This window comes from Carcharodon carcharias, chromosome 9, assembly GCF_017639515.1.
Source record: "Carcharodon carcharias isolate sCarCar2 chromosome 9, sCarCar2.pri, whole genome shotgun sequence".
Classification (NCBI taxonomy): Eukaryota; Metazoa; Chordata; class Chondrichthyes; order Lamniformes; family Lamnidae; genus Carcharodon; species Carcharodon carcharias.
Window position 1 is genome coordinate 64,581,928 of NC_054475.1, and position 17,258 is coordinate 64,599,185.

General features: G+C 41.8%; 1 pseudogene; it reads left to right on the top strand.

The window, feature by feature from the left end:
• The window catches only part of LOC121282424, a 54,910-nt pseudogene that overhangs the window by 13,195 nt on the left and 24,457 nt on the right, over positions 1-17,258 (top strand).

Genomic DNA, 17,258 nt, shown 5'->3' on the forward strand with positions numbered 1-17,258 from the left:
TGGTCTCCTTACCAGAGTAAGGATATACTTGCAATAGAGGGAGTGCAACGGAGGTTCATCAATTTAATCCCTGGGATGGCAAGTTTGCCGTTTGAGGAGACTGAGTCTGTATTCCCTAGAATTTTTAAGAACGAGAGGTGACCTCATTGAAACTTACAAAATTCTTACAGGATGTGACAGGGTGGATGTAGATAAGATGCTTCCCCTAGCTGGTGAGTCTAAAACCAGGCGACATAATCTCAGATAAAGAGAAAGGACCATGTATGACTGGGATGAGGGGTATTTCTTCATTCAGAGGGTGATGAATCTTTGGAATTTTCTACCTCAGAGGGCTGTGGAGGCTCAATCATCAAGCATGTTCAAGAAAGAAATTGATAGATTTCTGGAGACTGTGTGGAAAAATGGCATTGAGGTAGATGATCAGCCATGATCTAATGAATGATGGAGCAGGCTCGATGGGCCAAATGGCCTACTCCTGTTCCTATGTTTACATGTCCCAGTACACCATGGCTGAACTAATCAAATGATTTTTTTGTTTAGAGAACATTGCTATTTCAAGGTCATGGTCTAGAACACTATTGTAACATCTTGGCACTCCTACCATCAAAACATAGAATGGTACAACACATACAGCTGGCACAGTGCTGAATGAGCTCTTCAAAAGAACTATCAATTAGTACCACTCCCTGCTCTTCCCCAAGCCTGCAATTTTTACCACTTCAAATAATACTCAAAAGGGAATTGGATTATCGTTATTGAATCTCATCCACCACTCTTTTTTCAGGCAGTGCATTTCAGCTCATAATATAAAAAGGCAAATGGGTTCCTTAGCTTTACAAGTAGAGGCATGCTGTAGGAAAGCAAGGAAGAAGCTGGAGTATTGTCAATTGCATATTTATTGTTTAATTGTCTGGGCATTCACTAGACTCCTATAAAAAGACACAAACTAAAACAGTGTTTGTTGGGTTAGGAGGTGTATGGTTTTAATGCATACCTCTAAGTAGATATAAAGGTGTGTAAAGATTGGCCCCAGTTCTATTCTTCAACTTTTCATTTTGTTTCCTTGTATTGTTATGACCCCAGCTGATGTTACTACTGGACAAGCCAGATTCCAGGGTGGAACCCAGCTTGATACACCCGACCTTTTATTTTATGTTTGGAAATGTGGAGAGTGGCTACTGAACAGAGTCACAGGAGTCAGCTGATGAACTTTTAACAAAAGAATAAAACATTTATTAAACAAGCAAAGATTAACTATGTTACAATACATCTTCAACCATCAATACCCTTTACAGATATATACAGACCTGTAAGGATAACACAAGTTATAAAAGCTATCTTGTACTTACTGTGGACATTAGAGCATACAGTCCATGAAAACCTGTAGATGACCTGTGGTCAGGCACACCACACTCTGAAACCAAGTGACAGATGCCACCTCAAACAAATGACTTCATCAACTTCCCCCAGATGCTTGTCACACCATGAGCACCTGGCCTCACTGAGCTCCATCTTTCACATGAGAGTTTCCAATCTCCGCTCCTGAAGAACCTGCTTGGGAATCCTCTCCCAAATGATACTTTCTCTCAGGCGCCTTCCTCAAGGGTCCACCTTCAAGGTTTTGAACTCTCCTTCTGATATCCCCCTCCCCTGGATCGCCACGTGCATTCATGCTTCCTTCTATGCACTCACTCTCAAATGCTCAACTGCACCAACAGAACACCATTGCTTCACATCCTCATTGTAAAGAGTTGCAGACCTTCAGCTGTCTCCTTGGATCTTCTGGCTTTTTTCAAGCCTATATTGCTTTAAATCTGCATCTTGCAAGTTTCCCCCTTTAAGCTTGGAGCCTTTCTCTGCTCATCACTCTTAATTTCGCTTAACAGGATTTTTTTCCAGATTTCTGTTTGTCCTTTGATTTAACTGTCCTCTTGGGACTTTTCCTGTTCCACTCCCTTGGTTTTGGGACTTTCTTCTTTAGTTTCTGGAATCTGCTCCTTGTATCCAGCTTCTCCTGGTAGCTCCTTCCAACTTTAGTTTGGGACTTGCTATCAGACCTTCTCCTATGTTGCTTCTGCTGGCATCTCCTTTCAGCTTTAGAGCACACTGACCAACTGAACTTAAACTGCTTTCGGTTTATTTGTCTGTGTATGTGTGGGGCCTCCCTCTCTAGACCCCTGTTGCTAGGCAAAAGCACAGTTTTTTTTCTACCTTGTTTGTTTTAAATCCCCTTCAAGAGTCATAAAATCTCATTAAAATGCAGGCATCTTTTCAAGTGAAACTAAAACTCAGGTTTCAACCCTCAAATGCACAATTACAAATTAAACTTAAGCTTCAATACATACCTTATTCCTAACACACCCAAATACATATTTAACTTACTTAAACTATCTCTATTTCCAAACAGTGTTGCCTCTGGTTCTTTTGCCAATTAATCTGGTTGCTCACCCTTCTGCCACTAGAAATAGCTTTTCTCCCTTATTCACACAATCGAAGCCCTTCATAATTTTGAATACCTTAGTCACATCTCCTCTTTCCCCTTCTCTGCTCTGCAAGCACAGTATCTCTACTCTCGCACATAACTGGAGTCCCACATACCTGGTAACATTTCTAATAAATCTCTTCTCCAAGGCTTTGTCATCCTTTCTTACACGTGGTATTGAGAAAGGATCACAGTACCTCAGCTGGTGTATAACCATTTTTTTTAGACAAAGGTTTAATATAACTTCTTTGCTTTCACTCACTATGCCTCTATTTATAAAGCTAAGGATTCCATTAGCCTTTTTAATCGCCTTCTCAACTTGTCCTCTCACCATCAAAGCCTTATGATTTACACTCACTTTTTGAAATTGTACTACTTAGTTCATGTTATCTCTTCTCATTCTTTCCCCTCATTTTCTAAATAATCACTAGACAACTGAAATTTACTGTAATGTCTGCTCATTGCATCAGCCTGTCTATGTCTAGCTGAAGTCTATTCCTATCTTTCACAATTTTTACCAAATTTCTGAGTTTTGTGTCATTTGCAAACTTGGAAATTCTACACTGCATGGCCAAGTCCATATTGCAATAAGAGCAGTAGTTCCAACACTGACCCCTGGGGGACACCACTGCATCCTTCCCACCAGTCTGAAAAATATATGGCATTACTTTCAACGACCATCTCTATTTCTTGATTACATTAGAAAATTATACTGGGTAATTTTAATCTATTAGCTAATAATGCCAAAAGGGCCTATGAAACCCAGTGTGCAAACAATTGTATTGTGCATTAAATTATCCTGCTCCCTTGAAACAGGGAGTTATTGAATCCATTAAATTTCTTGCCTTGATTTAGGTTTAGTTTCTCTTTTTATTGATCATATTTTATTCTATTCTCTTTCTCTAACGTGAAAATGGTACAAAAGGCGGAATTCTCCTTGCATGCTGGTGTCGGCCGTCATAGCAGGCATGAGTAACAATATGAAGGGAAGGCCAAAAATCAGTTTCACAATGCCGTGAAACCAGTTTTCAATCGTCCGCACTGCCCATCAATGATGGGTTGTGTTTCCTGTCGCCACACTTCAGGAACTTCATTGTAATACATCTGCATATCATTGTAAGCCCAGCTCGCTGGATTCATCCCCCCACCCAACCACGCTGGATCATCCGAGCATGTCAGCAGGATTGCATACCGACATGTTTTGCAACAGCATTTATAAGGCATGTACCTAGCGAGCTGCACTTCGAACTCAGAGGTGAGTGCACAGCAATGTTGCGCAGCACTTGTGAGGGTCACCTGTTGAACCTCAAAGTTGAGGCACCACGCATTCAGGTGAGGGCACAGGCAAGTTGCATTTTCCCGACTAGCTGACAGTGTGATGCTGGGGCAAGGGCTACACTATGGTTGAGGCAAATTGTGGAACGGGAAAGGGCTGCACAGCTGTTGGGCCAGGTTAGGGGTGGGCAAGGGTGCATTGTGGCTCAGACGAGTTGGGGGAGCAAGGGCTGCACTGCGTTTGAGGTGAGCTGTTGGGGGGAAGGGCTGTACTGCACTTGAGGCGAGTTGGGGAGGTGCAAGGGCTGCAGAGCAGTTGATGTTAATGCACAAGCATATCTGGGGTGGTAGTGGGGGGCAGGGGAGGGAAGTGGCCAAACATTAGGGAAACCTTGTATAAAGTAACCGTTCCCCCGCAGCTAAGCCAGTTCACATTGCCATGCTTGGAGCCGGGCCTCTAGATTATCTGCCCACTCAAGCAATGCAGAGACCTGAAAGTGCCACCAATGCTCCAGAGCTTTTCAGCCCTCAGGCACAGACTGCAAACAAATGAATGTTTTACTAGACTGCAGAATAATTGGACACCTGGCCAAGTTGTACAATCTTCTTGTGAAAGCTGGCCATGGAGCAGTCACTGGTGGAGGTGCTCACAGCTCCTTGCAATGTCATCATTCAGGTTTGGACCAGTCTCCCCCATGGTTCAAGCTAACAGTGCCACCTCGCAGCGTGGGTTAGGAGAATGGCTGTGCCTGAGCCGAGAGAACAGCATGCAGTCCAGTGAACAAAGCTGCTTCCAATCGGAGTGGTGGAATGGGGCAGAGGTGAGTGGGGTTTTGAGCAGCACTAAACTCTGGCCATCCAAGTGGTGGCCAGCATTCTCCAGGATACATTACAGGGCCTTCAGACTTAACCAAGAGAGATTCTTAGCTAACCCACAAGACCTGGAGGTCCCCAGCTTGCTTTCAGGTCCTGCTGTGTGACAGTGGCACCCTCCTTGGCCTGTGGAGCTGGAACTGCTGGGGTCACCAGAAGAGGGGAATTGGATGGGCCAGGAGTCACCTAGTGGATGGCCCTGGGGTGTGCACCTGCTGATCGTCCTTCCCATGGGTGTCTGAGAACCCCTGGCTGACTGCTTGAAGAGAAGGGGAAGCTGGAGTGAGATCTAGCTGCCCTGCACCCCTGTCACGTTGACACTGTTGGCGGCCAACCATGGCGTTTGCAATGGAGTTCAGCAAGCGCAGTAGTGCAGGACCAATGTCCTAGGCCAAGGTCCCCATGGCAGCAGCCATCCTACCGGTGTTGACCTTGGTGCATTGGCATGCTGGCACTATCAGCTCAGACTGAAGGCAGATGGACTCCTCCATCATGCATTGCAATCTGACAAGTGCAGCAGACATCCCTTCCTAATGTTCCCAAACTTGCATTTGCAGCTCCAGCAACTGAGGTATGACCAAGTCCGGAGACTTGTCATCTGACTCGTACTCGGCAGATTTCTAGCCTCCAGCAGTCCTCTGAGTGCCAGAAACCTGGGAAGTCCATGCCACCACCTGCTGTGGATCGGACAATGCAATGTGCTCACCAGATTTTGGCCCTGAGTCTATTCTAAAGCTTGATTCCACCAAGGTGTGAGCCTCTGTGCTGGTAGAGGGTGTGGATGAGTGCTCAGACTGGTCTTCAATTAGAGTTTCAGCAGATTCCTCCTCTGAGATGCCTTCGGGGCTTGAGTCGAGGACCTTGGTCGTGAACTCGCTCAGCTGTTTCCTAGATGTGCCTACGAAAGCAAGGAGAGGTGATTCATGCATGGCAGTGGCCTGTGAAACAGGACACACCTCTCACAGCATGATTGTCTAATGGATGTTGCATTGCTGAATCCTCACTTGGTTGAGCACCGCTGACTTCTCCATCAGCACAGGAGTGGTCCAGATCTTCACTGGCCAGCTGTATGACTCTATTTTCAAAGTCTGTGAGGACCTTGATGTCGGGCGTTCCTCCAGCAGTCTGCAACCTCTCCCTCATGTAGTGTGCCAGTGTGTCCTGCATGAAGACAGATGGAGAGAGGATAAGCAGGACGTCTGCCAGGCCAAATGATAAGTATGCTTGGAATGTGTGGGTGGTGAGTGGTCCCATGGATGGGATGAGGACAATGAAGATGTGTGTGAGAGAGTGAATGGTGATGTCCCTTGAACTGGGCAGTGAATGACAGCCCTGTAGATGTGATGGGTTTGTGAGTGTGAGAGTTGAGAGTGATGAAACAAATGACTTACCCTGGCAGAGCGAAGGAGATCATCTTCTTTCGGCACTGGGCGGTTGCCGTCTTTTGCAGGGCATTGACCACCAGCCACCACCTCCCAAGCCGTGTTGGTTATGTTGCTGCCCCTCCTAGAGCCAGAGTGGGGGTAGAGGACATCACAGCAGGCCTCCACGGCGTCCAAAAGGTGTTCCAGGACTAGTCGCTGAATCAGGGAACTGCAATCTTTTGCCTTTCAGGGCTATGTCTTCTGTGCAGTAGCCCTGGGCTGCAAGCACTGAGAGGCATATGCGCAGCTGCGCTTTAAAATGGCACCCAGCGTGAGGGAGCAGTGAGGTGATGGCATGGCAGGCGAATGAGAGGTCACCCACCAATGACCCAGCATGATTCTCAGGAGTGCATGATCAATGTGGCTTGATTGGGACGATACGACATGAAAAACTGCCAATGCAGCCGGCGGGTAAAATACTTTTTTTCCCACCCGCTACTGCACTTAGTGCAAATCTGGGACGATTCCGCCCAATGTATTTGTTGAACAAATCTACCATTACTTTGCCGTCTATTACATTATCACTTGTATCTGTCATCAAATGTGATTTCTCCAACATTTATTAGCCCATGCTTTTTTCAACTGCCAATTAATTTTGTCTGATTTATTGTCTCTTGAGTTTCCGCACCATAGATGTTAGGTTGACTTACCTGTAGTTGCCTGCTTATTCCCCCATCTCATTTTTGTACAAGGGTGTAACGTTTGCAATTGTCCACTCCTCTTGCACCACCTCCATTTCTAAGTGGGACTGAAAGATTGTAGCCACAGCCTCTGCAATTTCTACCCTTACTATCCTCAGCAATCTAGATTGTATCTCATTGAAACTGGTTCACTTTTTTACAATGCGTACTGCTAGTCTTTTAAAGTCCCCCTTCTTTGTTTTTGTCCTTCCAATTTCTTTACTATCTCCTCCATCACAGTGACAATAGCAGAATCCTCCTTAGTGAAGACAGATGCAAAACACTCATTTTGTACCTCAACCATGCCCTCTGCCTCCATAAGAAGATATCCTCATTGGTCCCCAATGGTCTTGGCCTTCTTTTGATGATCAATTTACTAATAGTATGTTTATAAAAGACTTTTGGTTTCTTCTTATGTTGGTTAATCATAAGAAATAGGAGCAGATGCAGGCCACAGATCCCATCAAACCCACTCTGCCACTCAGTATGATCATGCTGAACTTCTGCATCAATTCTGCTTTCCTGCTTGATCCCCATGTCATTTGATTCCTTTCTAGTCCAAACATCTATCGATCACAGTCTTGACTATGTTCATTGAGCATTCACAGCCTTTTGGAGTAGAAAATTCCAAGATTCACAACCCTCTGAGTGCTTAATTAGTGCTTAATGGCAGAGCCCTTATCCATACCCTTAGTTCTAGACTTTCCAGCCAGGGGAACCAGTCTCTCAGCAAATATCCTGTCAAACTCTTGGAATCTTAAATATTTCAATAAGATCACCTGTCATTCTTCAAAATTCCAGAGCCCGTTCTACTCGATCTTCTTTGCAACCTCCTCACCTTAGTTTCCCACCTAACTTTCATTGGCAAACTATTACATAACTATCACCATCACTATATCACATGCCGTCCCCTTATATAATCATTAATATAGATTATAAATAACTGAGCCCCAGCATTGATCCTTGCAACAGTCCACTAGTTGCACCCTAACATCCTGAAAATAACCTGTATGTTCTTACTTTGAGGATTGACTAGCAGAAAAAAATCTATGCTATCATTACCCCCAATCCCGTAAATTCTAATCATGTGTGAAATCTTATTGAATGCCTTCTGAAAATCCAGCTAAACTATATCCACTGGTTCCCTCTTGTCTATGCTACCAGCTACACCCTTAATAAAACTAATAGATTTGTCAAACCTCATCTCCCTTTCATAAAACAATGAGTATGCCTAATCATATTGTGATTTTCTAAGTAACCTGTTACCATGTTCTAATAATAGATTCTAGCATTTTCCCTATTGTTGAAGTCGGGCCAACTGGTCCTTGGTCCCTTTTTCTTTCCCACCTTTCTTGAACAGTGGAATTACATTTGCTACCTTACTGGGACTATACTAGAATCAAAGGATTTCTGGAAGATCAAAATCAATACATCCACTATTTCTTCCACCTCTTTCAAACCTATTCTCGTCAAAAGAGGGATGGGGTCATTTTGGGATATGTTGTTGAAGCAGAGGATATGGAATGAGTACCTTGTATTGCTCTTCATTAAGGACGATTCTGCCAATGTCACAGTAAAGGAGGACCTAGTAGAGAAATTGGACAGGATAAGAAAATATAGTGCCTTAAGGTTGGCAGTGCTCAGTCAAAATCACTCAGTCCAAATGATAAGCATTTTATGTTGGTGAGGGAATCTATTCTGAGCCTCTTTGCCCACCTTCCTTTTTCAATTCTTCACTTTTTATATTCAACTTGATTCTCTAAGAAGTTGCCAATCCTGCAGTTACTATAGCCTCCTTTGTCTGTTTCATTTTAATCTCTATATCTTTATTCATCCAGGGAGCTGTAGCTTTGGATTCTCTTCCTTTTCTCCCGTCTGGTATGTGTCTATGTCTGTACCTACACTATCTGCTCTTTGAAGGCCTCCCATCTCTCATTTATTATTTTACCTTCCAATGCTTTATTCCAAACTATCAGATCCATTTTTAGCTTGCTGAAATTAGTTCACTTCCAGTTGGGTATTTTCACACTTGACTTTTCCTTATCCTTTTCCATTACTACTCTGAACTGAATGATATTGTGATTACTGTTGCCCAAATACTCCCCACTTCATCCCCCAGATCATGTTCCAGCACTATTTCCTTCCTGGTTGAGCTGGAAATAAACTGATCAAGAAAGTTTCCCTTTGGAATTTAAGGAAGCATTAACCCTCTTTATCTTTTACACTGTTATTTCTCCAAGCTATATTCGTATAATGGAAGTCTCTACAACTATACTGTAGTTCTTGCATCTTTGGTAATTTGTCACAAATTTCCTCCGCTATCTCTTTCCTACGATGGCCTATCATCTACACCCAGGAGTGTAATACCTCTATTGAATATTGTGGCCAGGAGTATTAAATACCCATTCCTCATCTTGTTTGAGCTAGGTTTCCTTAATTGCCACAATATCATAATACCTTGTGTCTAGTTGCACCTGCAGCTTACCAACCTTACTTACCACATCCTATGCATTTATCCTAACTCATCTTGGTCTGCCTCACATTTCCTCACATCTATTTCTGAGTTACTGGTACTTATGCTGTTTGTCACTCGTAGACCCCTATGCACCTCATATATCCTTCCGAATGCTTCATTCTGTTGCCGCTCCCCCCCCCTCCAAATTAGTTTAAATATGCCCCCGTGCAGTGCCGCTCCTACTTTTGTCAATTTGGCTGTTAATTGATACAGTTGGCTGTAATTGATACAGTTATCAGATAAATAAAATGGTTTGTTTTTGGTTTTTCTCTTTTAGATAAAGAAGACAGATTCACCACCACTTTCTCTCTATGGACAGCTTCTGTGGCGTGAGTTTTTTTATGCAGCAGCAACAAATAACCCATGCTTTGACAAAATGGAGGGAAATCCTATCTGTGTGCGTATACCCTGGGACAAGAATCCTGTTTCACTAGCTAAATGGGCAGAGGGGAAAACTGGCTATCATGGATTGATGCTATTATGACCCAACTACGTCAGGAAGGTTGGATCCATCACCTTGCTCGACATGCTGTGGCATGCTTCCTAACACGAGGAGACCTCTGGATCAGTTGGGCGGAGGGAATGAAGGTATAGGATCACATTGTGATGAATGGATATTTTCTGATGGAATCGGGGGTGGGGGGGGGGAGCATGCAGTGGGGTCTCTCAGCAGTTCATACTAGGATCACTGTTTTCCATGTTTCATTACATAAATGGACTGAACTATGGGTATAGGAAGTACAATTTTTTGAAGTATGCACATGTTGCAAAACTTAGCATCATAATGCGCATGATAGCAGACTTCAGTAGGACATGGACAGACTGAAATAGGCAGCCACATGGCAGATGCAATTTAATGCAGTTAAGTGTGAAATGATGTACATTGGGAGAAAGAACACTGATAGACTATTTTAAGAGGGTGGTGCAAGAGCAAAGGAATCCAGGGACATGTATTCAGAAATTTTTGAATGTGACAGGACAAATTGATGAGGTGGTGAAGAAATTGTATTGATTTCTTGGTTTTGTAAATAGGGAAACTGAATACAAAGACAAAGAAGTTATGCTCAACTTTTATTGGTTAGGCCTCAGACGGATTATTGTAGACAATTCTGGGAAGCACTCTATAGGAAGGATGTTGACGTTTTGAAGAGAGAATGCAGAGGTGGCTAACCAGGATGATACTAAGGATAAGGGATTTCAATAGCGAGATTGGGCTTTTCTCTAGAGCAGTGACGGTTACGGGGCACCTAACAGAGGTACTCAAAATTGAGGCATTTTGACCAGAGCAAGAAGGAAGAAATTGATATATAGATGATACATTCACAAGCTTTGAATCTGTAGCCGCATGTAAGGATTCCCTTACATATCTTAATATGCTTCATCACGCCCTCAAATTCACTTTTGAAATGGGCCAGCCTAACATGCTCCCATTCCTTGATGTGCTAGATGAGAAATCCGTTAATGGGTTCTCCATTACTGTATACCACAAGCTTGCCTTCATCTGTCAATATACACTGTTAGGATTTGTATAGTTCCACGCGCTGTAAGATTGGCTTTATCAACAATTTTGTAAATAGAGCCCTAGCCATTTTCTCACCTTGTAAGCTTGACACAGAAATAGAGTGCATCAAAGCTCTCCTGCCAGACCTGAAAAGTGCCTGGTCTGTCTAAAATTATCATGGAATGGCAAAGTATCTCAAATTTGAACAACAGTTTAAGGAAGCCATTTTATGTTGCTACTATGCAGTGGCTACCAAGTGGTATTTTCCGCGAACAGGATTCTGCCATTCTTCAAAGGCAGAGTCTACCACACAACTGAGCAACATCATGTATGAATTTCAGTGCAGGTGCAATGCTAGGTATATGGGCCATACGTCCCAGTGATTGATTGAAGCAAACATGTTCCTTTGGTTGTTCATAATAGGCAGAATGCAGACTGTGCTCAGCGAGCCCATGCTTTCAAAACCCAAAACAAAACATTTACTGTTAGCTGTGATTCGATGATTGGGGATTCCACAATTGGGGAGTACTTGTTGAACAAACCTGAGTGCGCTAATAGCTACACTAACAACCAATTTAAGGTAATCAGTTGAGCTTGTAACATGGTTCATTTACACATGCTAGAAGCAACATACATTCTCTGCAAGCAAAAAAAAATGTTCAAGCCTTGTGACTTAATTTGAATTATCCAGAAGCTTGGGGAGCCTACAGTTCCCCATTGCTTTCTCCAAGGCAATGCCTCAGCCAATCAACGTCATCTTGCCAGCCAATTAACCAACCTTTTCTCCTGTAGTATAAATTATTATTTTTGTCCTGCAAGACAAAAAGCTTTGACTCTCTTTTCAATAATATTCAATAAACTGTTTCCTTTGGCAAGTGGATCAATAGCCAGAGTCCATAGATTTAAAATTATTGTAAAAAAAAAGGCAAGAAAAGGGAAATTATTTTACCAGATCTAAATCACACTTCCTGAGCGAATGACGGAATCAGATTCCAAGGAACTTTCAAAGGCAATTGGACATATACGTGAGAATAAATTTTCTGAATTATGAGGAAAAAGCTGGGGTGTGGGAATAAGTTGGATAGCTCTCAAAAGAGCCAGCACAGGCATGATCAGCCAATTGACCCCCTTCTAATTCCATATAGCAGAGGTCTGCAAACAAAGGAAGGTACTATCTATGTTACATATTAGGAATGTTAATTTACATCTTTATCCTATTAACATTCCTATCTCTACCTTTATTAGAGAAACTGCCTATATAAACTTCTCACTGTAACTACACCTTCCAGTTGGTGGTGCTGTGACACAGTGGCTTGATGTCTTCCAACTCCTCCACAATACTGCAGAGAAATTTCTGTTCCCGAGCAAGCTCGACTTAGTTTGCTTCCAAGACTGCTCTAAGGTTTTGCTCTCAAGTGTAATTAAGGGATTAGTTGAAAATAAGGACAGAATGAGTGGCTTTAAAGTAGAGACTGAATTGTAGCAGTCCAATCCTGGTCTAATTATTCCCCAACATCTAAACCCACTTCATCCCAAAGACTACATTTGTTTTGAATCTCTGTGTTGGCTTATATAAATGTAAAGGTGATTTACAGGACTGCATAAACATCCTGCTGGTTCAGTGTACACTCTACACTTACAGGCTATTAACATCATTTGAAAGTTCAAACACTAGGCAAAATTTTTCAAAATCTTTTAATCAAATACTCTTAATTCAACATTCACATACAGATAGAAACTTCTGTTATGCCAGCAAGAAAATTTATCTTCATACGGTGTCCATTTAAGAACTATGTGGGGTGAATTTCCACTGTAACTTGTTACTAAAACATGGGGCATAGTAAATAATTGAGGACCAAGAGAAGCCACAAGAGGGTGTTAATCAGATGGTGGAATTCAATGTCAGTATATGTGAAGTTGCATGTGGTGATCTGTATTGGGGGAAAAAATCTAGCTTTTTTCATGCCCATGTAATTGCTAACTGAATACTGGGTTTTATGGTAAGAAGTTTAGAATAAAAACAGTAATTTCTAATGGTGTACATTTAAAATCTTAGCGAGGCTATGTCGAAGTACTGTGTTTCGTTTTGGGCTCCAATGCAGAAAGGATGTTGAAGCACTTATGTAGTGCCTTTAATGCAATAAAACACCCCAAGGTGCTTCATAGGAGTATTATAAAACAAAGTATGATACTGAGCCAAGATGCCTGGAAAACTCCCCTATTCTTCAAATAGTGTATTGGTATCTTTCATGTCCAGGGCCTTTATGTTTAATGTTCCATCCAGAAAATGGCACCTTTTGACAGTGTAATACTCCCTCATTATTACACTTGAGTAAGTCTAGATTATTTGTTAAGAATCCGGAGTGGGACTTAAACCAACAACCTTCTGACTCAGGTGAGAGTGTTACCAGTGAGCCAAGGTTGAGGCTATGATAGTTCAGCTTATCATCAAAGGGTCTTGACTACATACGTTATTCCTTTATTCTTCAAGTTTTTGTTAAACTCAAACGTAAAGTAGATTTCAAACATTCAGAACTACTTCTGAATGCATTGTTTACTCCAACATTATTCCTAATACTTTACTGCAGGTGTTTGAGGGGCTGCTTTTGGATGCTGACTGGAGTGTAAATGCTGGCAGTTGGATGTGGTTATCTTGTAGCTCCTTCTTTCAACAGTTCTTTCACTGTTATTGTCCTGTTGGCTTTGGACGGAGAACAGACCTCAATGGAGACTATGTAAGGTAAGTGTCTGGCTGAATTTTGGCTCTGTTTGACAAATAGTTAAGTACATCAGCCCAAGTGAAGTATTGTGCATTTTCTTAAACTGTTTGGGGACCTATGAGTAATATTAAATGCATCAGAAATTTGTAGGTGCAGACTTTGCTTGGAAACTAGATTTTTGAAGTCCATATTTTTAAGGCCTTTTTTTTTTTAACCCTTAAGTATCAGACATTTGATAGGTGAGATACCAAACTGCAACTTACTTTTTTAAGATCTTGCAATTTACATTGAAAGTTCATTAAAATACTCAATTCCAAAACACCACAGAAACTGAAACTGTTAATACAAAGGAGGAAGAGTTTCAAGGAAGAAAAATTAAATTAACATTTACACAGGGTATATGATCCTTTGCACAGAGCATCCATAATTGAATCATAATTTTCTCCTGTAAAACAGTTTGATTCAATTGACTTCCCAGCATCTCTAACTTCAAGAATGCCCTTCAAGGATATCTGACACACTATGCACCAGAAGACTTGGGAATGAGTCAGGTTTGATGCTCCCTGGAAACCTGAAGTCTGGGTCAGAAATCCAGGCAAGAGAAATTGGATTATGCCTGCTTTATTCTGTCAGAGCTGAGCCACTATGGCCCTGTAGGTTAGCACTAAAGTAGTTCCACCTCCTTGAGAAGTGTACTACACACTTGTGACATGGTGCTTGTGAGCCCGTTTTTTTTTATTATTCTTCTCTTTGGTTTAAGCAACATTTATAGTATCAATTGGTACAGAGATTGTAAGGTAAAGTGACTGAAGAGTCAAATAAAGAAAGAAGAATTTGATGCCATGCAATTCTAACCCCTGTCTTAGCACCAGGGAGAGATTTGACTTCTATTTAAAATTGTGACATTTTCTGTCTAAAATCCTGGGAATCCATTAAGTAGATCACATATTCCCTACATGGCTGAGTTGGTAGCTTTCTTCAACTCTTCATGTCTTGGTAATGACTAAGTGCCTCAGCTACAATTAAATAGCAGTAGTATGAGGTTTTTAACTTTGATCCTTAGATCCAAAGTGGATGACATCACATTTGCTTACGTTGAAGTTCATGTGACACAGTGTTGCCCATTCACTTAATCTATTACATCTTGTCAAAATGCTACACTTCCATCTGCACTGCTTAAAATGGCACCATTCTTTAGATCATGGGCAGATTTGGATCCTTCCAGCAGATAGTGGTACATTTCTCTCTTCATCCCTGTGGTCAGGAAGCTAGTCATTGCTTGACTATAAAGGCTCAGAGCTAGGGTTTATGGTTTTCATAATTACCACAGAGCTTTGACTCAAGTCTGAGAGAGAGAGAATGGCACCTGTTCCACTTCAGAATGCACACACAATTATGAGGTTTGCTTCTTTCCAAAGTTGTCCCATAACCTTATGGGCCATCTCCTGGTATTAAAACTGAAATTTCAGACTGCTTTTGGACGTTTCATTGATTTCTGCCCTTCTATAAGATTGATGGTGAAGCTTTGTTAGGTACTGCATTTTCATGGAGTCCTGGTGGTTTACTATGTAAATGTGAAGTACACTTGTCTCGGGCAAGAATTCTGTACATAGGAAAGAACTCTGATCAATAATATTGATGTCCTTCCATCAGAATACGCCCCAAATATCAACATTTAGCAGCACTTTTCCAGCAATGGACTTCTTAAATTCATGCATTAGTACAGAATGATCACTTCCTCTTTTGCTGTAAGACTTTGTTCAGATTGCAGTTAATGTCCTTGATTCAGGTAAAGACTTCAAGTGCAACCAACAGAATACATAGGCACAGAGAAAAGGGTGTGAAGCCCAAATAACTGATTAAAGTAGGGCTTCTCTTCATAACAAAAACAGAATTACCTGGAAAAACTCAGCAGGTCTGGCAGCATCGGCGGAGAAGAACAGAGTTGACGTTTCGAGTCCTCATGACCCTTCGACAGAACTTGAGTGAGTCCAGGAAAGGGGTGAAATATAAGCTGGTTTAAGGTGTGTGTGTTGGGGGGGAGGTTTGGGTGGGGGGAGAGAGAGAGAAGTGGAGGGGGTTGGTGTGGTTGTAGGGACAAACAAGCAGTAAATAGTTCTGTCGAAGGGTCATGAGGACTCGAAACATCAACTCTTTTCTTCTCCGCCGATGCTGCCAGACCTGCTGAGTTTTTCCAGGTAATTCTGTTTTTGTTTTGGATTTCCAGCATCCGCAGTTTTTTTGTTTTTATCTCTTTTGCTTCTCTTCATAGTTATTTCAGAGCTCTGGGTGGAATTGTAGGGGCCTTTATTTAAGCTAAATATTGCAAGCTAACCAGCTATGCCCAAACTATGCCATTCCCTTTTTCTCTATAGGGCAATGGTGTGAGATGGCTGCAGTAGATGTTTGCGTCCCAATGGAGATGGATCTTGTATTTTGGGAGGATTTCTACTTTTGTGGGAATAGTAAATACAGACAATTAAGGGGCCCTTTGGCAACATTTAACAAATAAATTGCACAATGTTTTGCACTTGGAAGAGGGATGCATTGAGTCAGTCACCAGACTCAGCACTCAGAATTCTTATACTGAGTTTGTAATATCCTGAAAATCTGGAGAATTTTCCAAATTTCAAGCAGTTAATTTAAGATAGCTACACAACATCTGTTCAGACATTGCTTGGCCAAATCCACCTCAAGGATCTGTGATTTGGATCGGGATTCCTTCAGTTTCATGTTCAAGGTAAAGCACAAGGTTTTTTTTTTATCCTTGCAGCTGATGTATGATACATTACTGGCACATCTTTCTATATTTAGAACATGGGCTTATTGGAATATCCACTAACAAATATTCAGCTGGTTCCTTATCAGCTGATTTTTTTTTAGATGTGACTAAGGATGGACCTAACGTTTATTGCCTAACGTGCATCCCAAGGAACTAATACTGAATCAAGGACTCACCATAATTAGTATAAGCAATATAACAGTAATGAAGAAACTAATGGCACTAAGAGTGTCAAATCCCCCAGAACAGATGGTTTCCATCCCAGGGTTTTCAAGGAAATAGGTGAGAACATTGCAGAGGCCGGAACGATAACCTTCCACAGTTCTCATGGTTCAGGAACTGTGCCATTAGACTGGAAAATTGCACTTGTTACTCTGCTATTTAAGGAATGAGGTAGAGGGAAACGAGGGGATTATATTTCAGGTAGCCTAATACCTGCTGTCAGGAAACTACTGAAGTCTATAATTAAGAGTAGGATGACTGAACACCTTGAAAGCTTTCAGCTGAGCAGAGACAGCCAGCATGGATTTGTATGCAGTAGGTCATGCCTGACAAATCTGATCTGACTTTTTTGAAGAGGTGACTAAAGTAGTGGAGAGGTTATGTCTCAGGTTGTTATTGATATGGACTTCCAGAAGACGTTTATGTAGTCCCTTGTAAGAGACTGGTAGCTAAAGTAAGTACATGGTAATGAAAGCAGACTATTGACAAATTTAGGAAATTGACTGAGAGGCAGGAGACAGAGTAAGGATAAATGACAGGTACTTTAATTGGCAGGATGTGACTAGTATGCATGAGGCCTCATCTACTCATCATTTTTATTAACAACTTAAATGATGGGATAGAAAGCCACATATCCAAATCTGCCAATGATCCAAATAAAGGTGCCATTTTAAGTAGTGCAGATGGACGCGTAGTATTTTGACAAGATGTAATAGATTAAGTGAATGGGCAACGCTGTGTCACATGAATTTCAATGTAGGCAAATGTGATGTCATCCACTTTG